The sequence below is a fragment of the Panthera leo genome, chromosome D1, assembly GCF_018350215.1.
Source record: "Panthera leo isolate Ple1 chromosome D1, P.leo_Ple1_pat1.1, whole genome shotgun sequence".
NCBI classification, from domain to species: Eukaryota; Metazoa; Chordata; class Mammalia; order Carnivora; family Felidae; genus Panthera; species Panthera leo.
The window spans coordinates 34851507-34866589 of record NC_056688.1 but is presented as its reverse complement, the minus strand read 5'-3'; positions in this window follow the sequence as shown (position 1 = coordinate 34866589).

Here is a 15083-nt window from a genome sequence, read left to right as displayed (position 1 = left end):
TAGTGCAGAGCCTGCTTGGGATTCTCTCTCCTGCTCTCTCTGTTTCTCTTTCTCAAAATAAATAAATAACCATTGAAAAAATATGTCTAAATCTGGCTAAGCACGTGGACAATCATTGCACTGATATCCAAATGTTGTACTAAACATGGAGGAAATGTTGTAAGCAGAAAATATATTAAGTCACATGTTACCAATCAGCTGCCACAATAATAAAAAATTAAAAGTTTCCCTTCTATAAAATGTATTGATAGGTCTAAATACTGTAACTCGATTTTTGCATATGTTGCATAGTAATAAGATTTGAATGTCATGGCTACAAAGATCATGAAGTAACCCTACTTCAACTGTGAGAATTGTTTCTGAAAACTCTAGCAAATGTTTTATTGAAGAGATTGAAACTCTATAGGAAATGTAAAAAGTGGTTAAATGTTGCCAATAAGCCTGTGAAATCCATTACAAATATGATGGTTATTCATTTAAAAGAAAAGCCAAGTGTTACCTGATGCTAAGGAATTGGAGGTCTCCCCCAATTTTCTCTTTATGCCATCGTAGAAATGATGACACTTTAATGGACTAAATAAGTACTACCCCATAACTAGGTTTAAATGCAATTATGCAACTCAGTGTGTTTGATTTGGAAACATGACTTTTAAAATTACAGGACTTTTCAACTTTCACTTATGAGGCAGAAAACTAGAAGTAACATCATCCTCACCTGTTGAAAAACACCATAACAAAGCCATACAGTCAGCAAATCCACAACTTTTCTTGCACACTCCCTCATTAAGAAACTAAGATCATAGGCCAACTAACTAACCCAAAATTTATGGAATATTTGTCTTCAGGACAAATGAAGGTCAAGCACTTGCTTACATGAGACAGATACCACTGGACACCAGCAAGAAGAATTCAGCTAAAATTCTTAACAAATTACTTTAGGTGGAATATGAACTAGTTACAGAATACAGAACTCCTGGGAGAAGAATGCAGACACAAAGGGACTTTACACCCACTTATAGGCTATTCTCAAAGACCTCTGCAGGAGTTCAAGAAAAAATATTAACAACAGTACTGAGAAAGCATAGCTTGTGATATAAACCTAGAGGGGTGACCAGCAGAGTTTGACGGAATCATCTTCACTATCTCTATTATAGATTGAAAGTTTTAACCTACTGGGGGAAGGGGGATTAGAGGATCGTTAAGAGTGTTCTTCCAGGGGCGCCTGGGTGGCTCAGTCGGTTGAGAGACCGACTTCGGCTCAGGTCATGATCTCATGGTTTGTGAGTTTGAGCCCCGCGTCGTGCTCTGTGTTGACAGCTCAGAGCCTGGAGCCTGCTTCTGATTCTGTGTCTCCCTCTCCCTGCCCCTCCCTCACTCGTGCTCTGTCTCTCTCTGTCTCAGAAATAAATAAACATTAAAAAAAAAGTTAAAAAAAAGAGTGTTCTTCCACTTCCCTACCTCCATTCCACCAGCCACCTGCCCCCCCTGCACCCCGAACAAAGTACCTACTTAAGACTCAGCCTTAGAAAGACAAAGCCCTTGTCCAACTGTTACCCTTCCCCACCACCAAGTCAATAAGCACTGAGTGACAGTACTCTACTTCTGGGAGAAGGGACAAGAATATGGAGAAAGATCCTCTCTGAGGAACAACACCAAAGAAAGACTTAAAGCTCAGAGTGGAGCAGACACTGAGGAAGTGTGGGGAAAAGACACCTCTAATAAACCACCCTAAACTTAGAGTACCACTAGAGAAATTTGAAACGTAGGGTACACTGACATATCCAAACCCACATCAACTCTGGGCTGACTTAACACCTCCCCTGACACACACACACACACACACACACACACACACACACACACACACAGCTGGAGCAATTAATGTTAGCTGGAGTTAATTCTTTTGTTAATCAGAAACTAGACAGAATTAAAGTCTTTCACACTTAATTTTTCATATGAGAAGGCCATAGTTGAGTAGCAGAGAAGTTGCTATGTTTTTGACAATAAACAAAGCAGATAGTATATTTTTCTTAATGAATATTTAATTTTTGTGTGAACTACTACTAAACAAGAAACTAGGATTACTAATACTGGTGCCATTTTTCTTGTACATGTTATTTCCTTAAAAATCTTAAAATCATTATTATATTAAATAGTATGCTACTTTAAAATTTATATAAAATTAAAAATAAATCCCAGTGATAAAGGAAAGATTGATATATGTGGATCAGTATTCACTTTATTGGATAACAGTACTTATAACAGAAATTACCCATTTGTGCTGGCTTGGCTGATATTCCATATACATGAACAATCTTCTCAGGATTTGTTGACTAGTTTTTTGCTGTCTCTTTATATACACTATCTGAGAGACAGAAAAGAGATATATAGCAGCCTGTTAGCATCCTAGAGAATTGAGAAGAATATCAGAATAAGTGTAAAATAGAAAAAAAAAATCTCATTTAGACTAGTTTAGTTATTAGAATCAAGTTCAATCTTGTCTGTTTTACCATAAAATTAATACTTATTGTCTTCCTTAGTGACCACTTTCTACTTTCAGGAACTTATAGAATAGTGAGGAAACACACACACATCATCATCATCATCATCATCATCATGCCATGTGGTAAAATGCAGAAAGAGAAATGTACACAGTGTTTTGAAAGCATAAAAATCATAACAGCTAATCCAGCTCTAGGTTGAGGGTAAAATAAGAAGAAGGTAGCCTTTTTGAGAAGACTTCCTGAATTCCTGATGTGAGTTAAATTCTGAAAAGTACATTCAGGACAAAAAAAAATACTCTTCTCAAGTTGATCTAGTAGAAAGGGAGAGCAAGATATGATTCGCATGTGATTTATTAAAGGTTAGTCATAAAAACAGAAGAAAGCCCTTGCTTCTCACTTGATTCATGAATTTAGATGACAGAGTGGGATGGACATTCAACTGTAACTTCAGCGTAAAGTAATTAAAATGAAACAAAATATAGCAAACTCTTTCACACTTAGTAAAATATGTCTCGTGAAACTTTTTTTTAATGTTTTTAATATTTATTTATTTTTGAGAGAGACAGAGACAGAGTGTGAGCGGGGCAGGGGTAGAGAGAAAGGGAGACAGAATCCAGAGGAGGCTCCAGGCTCTAAACAAGCTGTCAGCACAGAGCCTGACGCGGGGCTCGAATTCACAAACTGTGGGATCATGACCTGAGCTGAAGTTGGACGCTTAACAAACTGAGCCACCCAGGCGCCCCAGAAACTTTTTTATCCAGTTAAGTGTGTGTGTGTGTGTGTGTGTGTGTGTGTGTGTGTGTGTGTTTGTACTCTGTGTCTATAAATATATTTCTTACTAAGTTTTGTTTTCAAAAGTTTGAAAAACATAATCCCAGTCTACCTTTGCTTTAAGCTTTGACATTGGAACAAACCTGTATTATTTTTTTTCCACTAAAGACTATTCTTTAAATCAGATGTTTTACACTAGGTAGCAGAGTGGTAAAATCAGAGATGAGGAATTGGGGGTCATCCAACTTTATGGTCAACTTTGGTCTGAAGTTAATTAGGCTTACCAAGAATTTTTTTTAATTCCCCAGATTCCCAAGTAATTTGTTACAAATCATCAGCCAGTAATAAAGCATTCTCTTACCTATTTTACTGTTGCTCCCTAGGTCTCTATTTGTTTTGGGTACTTCCCAAGCAGAAAAGTAGCTGAAAAAAGGCCAATATGTGGTGTTCCTGTATCTGCTGTATGTTTTCAAAATGTAATGACTGAATGGGTAAAACTAAAGTCATCAAGGAAGTAATATTTTGTATTCTTTGATTAAGGAATTTCTTAAGAACTTTTCTTCTCTATTGGATCGGTTCATACATTATATATACATTCATTTTGCCCCCAAAAATAATCATTTAATATCCCCAACATAGAAAATAAAAGCGAAAGGAGAAAACAATGGACTGTCCCTATAGACAACAAAAAAGAATAACATTGTTATTGTTTACTGGCTAGAACAATACACTATTCTTATCCTCACCATAACCCTACAAAAATGGGATTATGAAAATATGTGAAAGATAAAGATATCCAGATTTAGAAAGTTTAAATAACTGGTACTGAGTCAAGAACTTTTAGTGACACACTAAAAGTATCTAAGTTAAATCAATTAACTCCAAACCCACGATGGCATGTTGATACTTGCATTTTTAAGCTAATTATTTATTTACAATGGTTATGTTTGTTGTTTATATCTATGCCTGTTAATAAATAAAGGTGTTTGTGATGTCATATGAAATCACAGTTTTACCAGTTTTCAGTTATTCATAAAGGGAAACATGTTTATGTTTATATTTAACCAGAAAAATAAGCAATCAATTTACTGTAAGACTCAAATTGATGTAAAATATATATAATATTAGTTGTTTTTTATATGGATTTTAGTTTGCGATTCCCAAAATGTTCTGTCATTACTAAAACGTGCTCCTCTTCAACTTTTGTAATTCCACTGCATGATTTAGGATTTATATTTGGGGTAATAGTGCCACTAGGCGCTGCTGTCAATAATACAGACCTGAAAATTAAGTATATTTTTGAAATAAAATTGAGATCAGAAAGACTAGCTTTTTATGAATCCATTATTTTTTTCTAATTAAAGCAACTGTTTTACTGAATGATTATATACAAAGGCATATTTTTTTCTACATAAATGGTATAGAAAATGCAATACCAACTTAAAACAAGATTGTTGGCAAAGATAAAATTCCTAAGAATTTTGACTTGCTTCTTATTATCTAGCTTTAATTTTTTTACTCCCACTACATGTTTTTATTTAACATAATCAGTTTGCAGGCACACAAGGTTTTATTTAAGATTTTTTGCATGTCTCATGCTCAGGAATTCTGAGTTTTAATCTGTTAGACCTGATTCCTAGCTGTAAGACTATATTAGAATCTAAGGCTCTCAATTACTTACTAATGTCCTAACACTCCTCTGTAAATTTAGGATTAGTTCCCTTGTTTCTCCAGTTCTGCTCTATTATAGTCACTGAAACATTTACTTACAACCATGGTTTTTATAGTGTCCTAGAATCACATGAAAATCACAAATGTCTTGTAAACAGAGATTCTGCTACAGGGTGTCTGATACCAGAGTCATAAATATGCATTTCAAAAATATTCCAAGTCCTTTGATACAGATGGCCTTGGGCTTCTCTTTGAGAAACATTACATAATCCCTTGCTCCCAAACACTATAGTGTAGACCACTGCAGCCAGCCTCTGGAGCTAGTTCACAGTTCAGACCAGATCTCTTCGCCTGTTGCTTCTGGACCCAGCTTCGTTGCAAATCCCACAATTCTGTATCTGATCCCTATGCCTCTTAAGTAAGAATAAATGAATTAGGATAGGTTGAAGTTTTCTCCACTGTGTTCTATTTCCAAAATGCAGTAAAAACTACCTGCCTACCTACCTAACTAACTAGATCATCTTCCAAAAAACAATTTTATCACCCTCTTTTTTTACTCAACATTTATTGAAACAAAAAACAAGAAATGCATCTCTTCCTGGCCTCCCTGTTATATCTCCCACATTCCTTTATTTATAATGCTTTAGGGGATGAAGGAGAGATTCCCTAGACCCTTTTTCAGCAGTACAAGTCAATTTCACACATATTTAAAACTGTTTACTTCCTTCTGTTTCTCTAAGTAAGAACTTGCACTATCAACCTGACTGCAGTTGACAGCAATTGCTTTTTTAAATGGATGAAAACTGCTGTTAGACAATTTCATATATTTTCTACACAACTTTTAAGCAATTATGCATAATTGTGCACTTTCTCACACATACCTAATATTATACTCATGTATGTTATATTCACCAAATGCATAAATATGCATAGCACTATTGTAAATTCACTGATATTACTAGAAATCAATTTTAAGACTTAAAACAGAAAGAAAGTTACAGTGGAAAAGACTAAGATTTTTTCTGATACCTCTTTTAAGTTTCTTTTAATTAAGCCAGCTTCATTATTTTGGATTCTGTTTCTTCATACTGAAATAGAATGTAGTTGCAAGTGCAAAACCACTGCTAATGAAAAATATTACATTTTTGTTTTAGTGTTCGTTTTTATTTTCTTAGATTCTGCATTTGTTTTGACTTGCTAACAAAGATAGCATAATTAAGATCAGTGAGCAATTATCTCTATATTACTTCATTCCAGTTAGTGTTGTGGGGTCGAGGCAAAATCAAAATTCCAAAGTTTTGCCAGATCTTATGTATCCTGAACAGTTGGAACCAGAAGAGATAAATACATCTGTTTGCTAGAGTATATTAATCATTAGCTATGCAAAGAGAGTTTGTGAGCCAAGAATAAAATAGACACTTACATTTTCTTTATAAGAAAAAACATGAGAAATTGAGTTCCCAAAGGTATTACCTTAAGAAAGAAGACATAAGTGAGAGAGGAAAAGGTGAATAGCAGAAAGTAAAAGCAAGCCACCAGAACAACGTGGCATAAAGAGACATTCACAGTGAACAGAACAGGAATGACCAAAGGACTTGCAAAAGCAAGGTTGCCTAATGTTCTATTTTAAGTTTCTGCTGTATAATATCATCTTATATCTATTGTCTTCAAGTTTCCATAAGACAGGCAAATACACCAAGCCTGTATTTTCTTCTTCAGAATTACTGCGGAACACAGAGAAGTATCCAATGTAAGATATGTGCTATAATATAATGAGCAGTTAGCAAGTGTTTGTAATTTGAAGGGAAATAACTAGGAAACATATAAACTTGCTGAAAATTCAAGATATTGAGGTAGAGAGGCTCTGGGGTTTCCCATATGTGTTATGTGAATTTGAATAATTTTCATTCCAATAAAACTGAAAACATAAACTGAGGAACTGGGATCTCCAGGTAACTATTGGTGTTATGGATTTAATAATACCCACTTCCTATTTTACAGGGCCTGCAATGCAGCTTAAATAATATTATGTATGAATCCATGTTGTACTCTATAAGATCAAGATCATACACAAGCATATTTAGAAAGCCATTGAAAAAGCACAAAGGCTCATGATTGTAAAGAATGTGGGAAAAAAAAAACTTGGCAAATACATTTTAATCACAAAACACATTTTAATCAATTAAATTTAAATTTTAGTGTCATATTTTCCTATTTTGTGATGTTAATAATTTTCTACATTAATTTAGAAAACAAATGTCATATATGAGTAAAAGTGCATAGAAGAACTTACAAAGAACTAGCATGAATTCAAGGAGCTCTAATAACTGTTGTTTTTGCTTTAAATCCCCAAATAGCTTTAAATCTGCTAGAATAAGGGGCCCCTGGGTTGCTCAGTCAGTTAATTATCCTACTCTTGATTTCAGCTCAGGTCATGATGTCACAGTTCATGAGTTCGAGTTCTGCATGGGGCTCCATGCTGAGTGTGAAACCTGCTTAGGATTCTCTCTTTCTCCCTCTGCCCATCTCCCCCACTTGCATTCTCCCTCTCTCTCTCTCAAAAAAAAATTCTCTAGAATCACAGTGATAGCAAAACTAAAATAAATGAATTTTCAATGACTTAAAACAAGACAATGATCTATTGTTGCTGCAATAGTGATTGAATGTATGTCAGATTGGATGGACAGGTCATGTACCATGACTTGAAGTACAACTCTCTTGATAGGTCATTCATTTTTAAACACAGATATTAATAGTTTTCAAAGGGACCAGAATAGTTTTCAAAAGGACCAAAATAGGTTTCAAATTCTTAGCATATTGCTTTGTTAATGCAAACATTTAGATTAAGTCAACTATTTATGGTATCACGATAAAAATGACCTTCAAAAATTATAATAAATTTTCAAAAGCGGATGCTGAATATTATAAGAGAGTTAAAGTCAAAGGAGAGAAATTTGTAAGAAAATACTTTGAGTTCTCAATGCTTTGAGAACAAAAGTAGAAGCGAGATTTAATAAAAGAAAAAATACCTAAAAAGCACGATTAAGCAAGATGAAACTTACGTATTTATTAGAGCAGCGAATAGTAATTTTAAAAGTTAAAGAGACTCAGATTGCTGTGAAGCTGATATAAATTAGTTCAAAATAGACTTGAGCTAAAAGTTAAAGTCATAGAAATACATAGTCAAGAGAAAATTACAATTTAGTTTACATTTACACATTTGAACATTTTATGTTACTTCTTGGCATGCTATGAATCTCACGATAATTTTATTTGTTTATTCTCTCAAATTGTAATTAATTTCCCCATTATGTATACATACAGACAGATAGATAGATTCATGTATAGAAATATACTCATAACTCAAAAATGAAGATTTGTAACCTCCTCATCTTGTCACCTCAGACTAATGAGCAATAATAATTCTAATGTGGATATGGCATCATTGTCAAGTTTGACAAAAAAAAGCTTATGATGGTGCTAGAAATGTTTAAAAAATTGTTTTTCTATGTTAAAGCATGTTTTAAAAGTTTGACAATGATTTGAAGGAGAAACTATGCTTTATTAAAGATATATCCCACAAGTAAAGGGCGAGGTTAAATACAAAACTCTTTTGCTGATCTCTCTAATAAAGAGGCTCAAACCCTAAGATTAAAGGATATAGAGAAAAGAATCACAGTACTTAAAGCAAGACGGGCTACGTGGGAGAAACCAAGAAGATCCTTTCAACCAAGTGACTATGTAAAGACGCTTCTGATCCAGCTCTAATAGCACAGTTTCCAGTGCCCACTACACTCCTTAGGAGAGGCAGAAAAGTGTAGTGACTGAATGTGGTTTCTGGCACCAGCTATCGTGGTTTTGAATCCTAATTCCAGCCCTGGAGTAACCAAGACATTGAATTGTTATGTTCCTGATATAGTGTCTAAAACTAGATACTGACTTAACTTTTAGTGTACATGTATTCAGAACTAGACTATGAAATTGTAGATATGTACGTTTTATTAATTTTTGTATCTTCTGCATTGAGCACAATGAATAAGCTATTTTTATTGATGGGCAAAAAGAAGAGAAAAAAGAGACAGAAAGAGGTATAGAGTGGGAGAGAACAGACAAGCTAAGTCTATTTTGGTTATAAAGATCTTCCCTCTAGCTGTTGAAGAATTGGCATAAAAATTGGGTTGGGGAGGGGCTCAGGTCATGATCTCTCTTGGTTCATGAGTTCAGCCCCACGTTGGGCTCTGTGCTGAGAGCTCTGTGCCTGGAGCCTACTTTGGATTCTGTGTACTCCCTCCTTCTACCCCTCTCACTCTCTGTCTCTCTCTCTCTGTCAAAAATAAACATTAAAAAAAAAGAAAAGAAGAAGACAAAAAGAAAAGAAAAGAAAATGAAAAGAAAAGAAAAGAAAGAAAAGAAAAGAAAGAACTGTCAGCACAGAGCCCAACATAGGGCTCGAACTCATGAATGAGAGATTATGACCTGAGCTGAAGTCAGAGGCTTAACTGACTGAGTCACCCAGTACACCTAAAAAAATATATATTTTTTAATTGGGTTAGGGGATGATTCTGGGTACATTAGCATGAAAATAAACCTATGGACATAAGACATTGAGAATCCATATCCTCAGTTTAGGATTCACATATTGACCTCTGGAGCTAATTGACAGATACAAAAGAGTCTTTAGCTAAGACTGGAATACACAATTTGACCTAGAGCCTTCAGTTAAAAAAAAATATTTAAAGACAAAACTGACTTCAAACTTTTAGACTTGCAAGAAAACAAGATATGGAGAATTAAAAAAAAAATTCCACAGGAAAAGAACACAAAAACAAAATTTCTCAAAAAGCAATTCTTAAAAAGATAGCATGTGTGAACCAGTGGCTTTTTATTCAAAAAATATTTCAAGGATCTTTTTGGAATTATTAAGAAGAGAAGGATTCTAGAACACTGAAAATGTGACAGAATGGATTATATGGGATGTGATTTCAAGATGGAAAATTCTTAAGTTCAGTCCAAAGGGACGTATCTCCTATAAAAAGTAAAAGTGTACAGTCTGATGTACAGATCTGATGTACAGATCACAGTCTGATGATTCAAATTGCATACTGGTGTTTGAAAAAGTTGAAGCAATCTGAAAGTAACCTGCAAGGTTACAGATCCTTTGAATATCAGTAAAGACATGCTTAGATATTTTCTTTGTTTTTTCCTTGGTTCCTTTTTCATTCATTCATTTATTCACTCAACAGAATACATGAATTAAGGGTCTATACAAGGTGCTATTCTAGGTCCAGGAGAAATAAAAATTAGGAAGTTAAAAACAGGTCTTCAAAGTACACAGTTTAGTAAAGTAGGAAAAATAATTATGAATTGTATAAATATAAAATAGTATTAATGTAAAAGATGGATGGAATAACTGATTCATTCAAGTATAAAAAAAGAATTAGACAGTAAACTCTATATAGGAAAATTTTTAAGCCACTTGAGTCAAAAGAAGGAATTTTGGGGTGCGTGGGTGGCTCTGTCCGTTAAGCATCTGACTCTTAGTTTCGGCTCAGGTCATGATCTCAAGGTTCATGTTTTTGAGCCCCTCATTGGGCTCCACACTGACAGTGTGGAACCTGATTGGAATTTTGGAACTCTCTCCCTCTCTCTCTCTCTCTCTCTCTCTCTCTCTCTATCTCCCCTTCTCTCTGCCTCTGCTCTCCTCTTCCCCCCACAAAACAATAAACTTTAAAAAAAGAAGGAATTTCACGGCTAGAAAAACAATAGAAAACAGTATATGCTTTAATATATTTAGCCATAGAAAATAGTATATTCTTTATACTGTAAAAAACCACATAATGAATCATAATACTCATTGACTTTTAAAAACCTTTAGTACAAGGTAAATAAATCTGTTTTCTAAAGCGGGATATTTATTCTGACTTTCTTCTGGAATTGGGAGTAATTGATCACCTTGATGTTGACTAATTGTTTTATGGGTGGGTCTATTTCATTTTTTCCTCCTACTCTTAAGGTGTATGGCTATTCCTGGGTAGGGGTAATTAATTTTAACTTATGTCCCTTCCTCAAAGTTTGTGACCTTACGAGTTTTCAACTAAAAGCCCACACTCTAACAGCTCATTCACATTGATACGGCATTACATGCCTTCTAGTTTCTGAAATCTCTAGTCAGCATTTTATCCCCTCCACTGTTCTGTTCTTCTGAGCAACTTAAAGCTGTACCATGTACTTTTGAAATGTACAGCTCAGGACTCAAAAAAATTGAGTGGTATTTGTATATAGATTTCTGTGTCCCTTCTCTACAGTTCTTTCCTCTATTCGTTATGTTTTTTTTTTTTTTTTTTTAATGTTTATTTATTTTTGAGACAGGGAGAGACAGAGCATGAACAGAGGAGGGTCAGAGAGAGAGGGAGACACAGAATCTGAAACAGGCTCCGGGCTCCGAGCTGTCAGCACAGAGCCCGATGCGGGGCTCGAACCCATGGACTGCGAGATCATGACCTGGGCCGAAGTCGGATGCTCAACCGACTGAGCCACCCAGGCGCCCCGATGTTTCTGAAATCACAGTCTGATGAAATTAAACTTCAGTCTCTCCCAGCAGCAGTAATACTTTTGGTTTTTACTTGCACTCCACTGCCCCACACCATGATTTGGAAATACCATTAAGGTGAGAATGAACATTAACATATCATGTTTCCTTTTGTCAAATACTATAGCCCCTCAAGTCCTATGTACATTGATTGCTCACCAATGCTTCCAAATGTGGTTGTATGTAAATTAATATCGGTTATTTAGTTATATTTTTGCAAAAGACTTAATCTATTAGCATGTTGGTGGGAGGTGAAAGAGAATGGCAGGTTCTTTGATCTGCTTAAAAGCTTAAACTCTTAGTGGGCATTGTGAAACTGGAATAGAAGGTGTGGACTTCAAAACTATTTCTGTCCCTCCTTTAATCACAATACTGGGCCAAGTATGTATCTTTGCCCTTTTTCCATGGGTGATGATTGTTTTTATTATCTAAATCCTTCTTCCACTGTACAGGGTTTCCACCAATGTCCTCGGGTAATAGTATTGCAGTCCATCCCCTGAAGATGAAGGCATCTGTTAATTAAGAGAGATAGGTCTAGGTAAATTTTAGGTATTGGGTTCCATTCCCCACCCTAGTTGCAATGGGATTTTGCCAGTACCCACAAACTACAGGTTTTGAGGACTTTCTTTCTGGAGTCTTTTGTTTTGTGTTAGAAGCAATATAAATAAGCCAGGGCAGATTTCAGCAATGGCTGTTGTTCCCTTCCATCAGTCAGTAAATCAGGAGAACTCTCTCTATATTGTCTCTGATCCATTCTGTAAGATTCCAGTGGGTTCCTGGAGAAAACATTTGCAAGAGGTTGAGAACCCTTGTGTCTATCATCTTCAGAGTCATACTCTCACACTAGCTCACACTGGTCTTCAGAAACTCATTAAAACTTTCTAGTTTAATCACTCTATTGCCTTGTTTGGCCCAGATAGTATCTGCCTTAGGTAATCAAATGTTCTGGGCTTTTTCCTCCCTGAAGGTACCTTTCTCTTTCCAAATTTTTGTTATAAGTTTGCCTTGCAACTTTAGTTCTCTAATGAATTCGAGAAAAGTTGTTAATTTACAGTTACTCCAGATTTTTAGTTGTTGTGAGGATTTCCAGCTCTACTCTTCTTTGAGCTGCTAACCAGAACCCTGAATATATTGCTCTTTTAAGCCCCTCCTAATGTGAGATCAAATATACTTTAGATATATCCTAATGAAAATACATTAAAAATGGGAAATAAGATTTAAAAATACTTATTTATTAGGAAAATGATAAATTATATTTACTTTCATATCGGTGATATTTGAAATTACCTTTAAATTTTAGTCTATTTTTCTTCTTAAACATACTGCCCTCAATAAACAATGTTTATTTTGGGTAACCTCAAACTTACCTACTGGAACACTCTACTCACCCTCCTTGGCCCAGGTTATGTGGGCAATTAGATTACAATCTGAAGCATAACTCTATGCCTTGGTTATAAAGATAGAAAATATTAAGGATTGAAAGGGTCTTAGAGATAAGATCAAGAGTTCTTAATCAGTTCATAAATTTGTTGTAAAATCATGTCTCTAGATATTTCTGAAATATTCTGAGGAATAAGTTAATGTATTTTATTAAATTTACAAAGACACTAGTATTGCCCTAGGATTGTTAAATCCCATTGATGAGGTTCTATATCATAAAGATTATGTCATATTATCTATCTACCTTCTGTTTCTATTATATACTCCTAGAGAAATTATCCTGCTGCTCAGTTTTTATTCCTGTAACTAACCTTTAGAACTTGGGTTCTAAATATCCTTTCAAAAAGTCCAAAGAGAAGAAAATAAGAAAACAGGATTTTCTATGCCCGAATTGTGTGTTAATACCCAAATCCTCAGTATCTTCCCTCAAAGAAAAAAAATTACATCTCATGTTCTATGCTCATGACTGCTGCTTCAATTGCACTATTGATGGGTTCTCTAGGTCATTAAATCATCACCACTAATAATACTGGTAAATTTATTCAATACATAAGTGAAATACCTTCCCTTAAGTCAAACTTCTGTGTTGAGAATATCTGATACTTAATCACCTTTCTATTTTATTAATGTAATAAATAGGTTTATTATGATGAAGCTTTGTAGAGATACTCAGGTGGCTATTTTAAGAGGACTTTTATTCATAAAAGAAAAAATTTAATAATATTCAAACTTAATAAATACCTGAAAATTTGCTAGAAATTTTTGCTGGCCAGATGATTTTTATAAGAACAAAATATATGAAATAAACACATAAATGATAATAAAATATATTTAAAAATGCAAATAGGAATAAGTGCTAAAATAAGACTATCAATTTAAAGCATCAAATATATTGAATATACACAGAATCACAGAGCTTAATTATGAGTAACTTGTATAATTGAAAGAAATATAGCAATATAAATGTAAGTGAAGCTCACCTAGGCCTGGGAAAATAATTTTAAAAAGTCAGTTTATTTTGAAAATCCCTTATCCTAATTTGTTCACTCCTAACTGTTACATTGGCTATCCTATTGAGTAATGTAACTATTTTATCTCCAGTACCAAGCTCAGTGCACAGCATAAAAATTGGTTCTTAATCTATATGGGCAAATAATTGAATAAAGGCATCACACTGTTATGGTCTTACTATCATTTGTACTGTAGTGTGCTATTTGAGTAAGTCTGACTAAATTGTATTTACTTATATGCTTGTGACCTGGAAGAATTTGTTTTGCCAATAAAACTTAAATTTCTTTTATATCATTTTCCTTTTATTGTAGGAAATAGGGCCAATTAACTTAATGTAATATACCAGTGATTAAGTTAATTTTAATATCTCAATTTTTCAAAAAGGCAGAGACCTTATGGTATATAACTTTGCATTCCCAAAGAAATTTTTCACAAAGTGGTAAATGGGATTAAAATATACACAGGTTGATTTTCTAGTTTTATAGGCTATAATGTATGACCCTTGGCTGCATTCTAATCTACCAACCTTGTTTGCCTTTTTGCCATTTTTGTCAAAGTTGAGGTTATTTGGTTTTCTGAGTATTTTTATAAAAATAGGTACATTTTTATTCTTTCAGAATTGTTTACTTTTAAGTGTTTAACTTTAAAATATTTCTAAAGTTTCTTTTAAAATAGAAATGGAATTTTCAATATATTACATATTCTACAATCAAAATTTACTTGTATGCTTACAATTAACTCTTGATTTACATACCTAATGTGTGTTCTCTAAAGTAATCAAATATTTTTGAGAGTTTCTTCAATTCATAGAGCCTAACTAATGCTATTTTTGTAACTGTTTTTTTTCCCCAATGTGCTGGATAATTTCAAGTAACTAAACATTTAAGAATTAGGTTGTAGCTTTCAATTTGCTCTTTTTATTTCTTTTTAATCAAAGATGATAGTATATTCACTTAAGCACTCTACAAAAAAATATTATATGCTGACCCAGAAAAAATTCTCTTCAGAAAAATGAATTTAAGTATATCTAAATGATTTTAAATGTTCATAGCTATCCAAGTTTTCAAACTGTAAAAGTTCTGAGCAGAATGTTTATT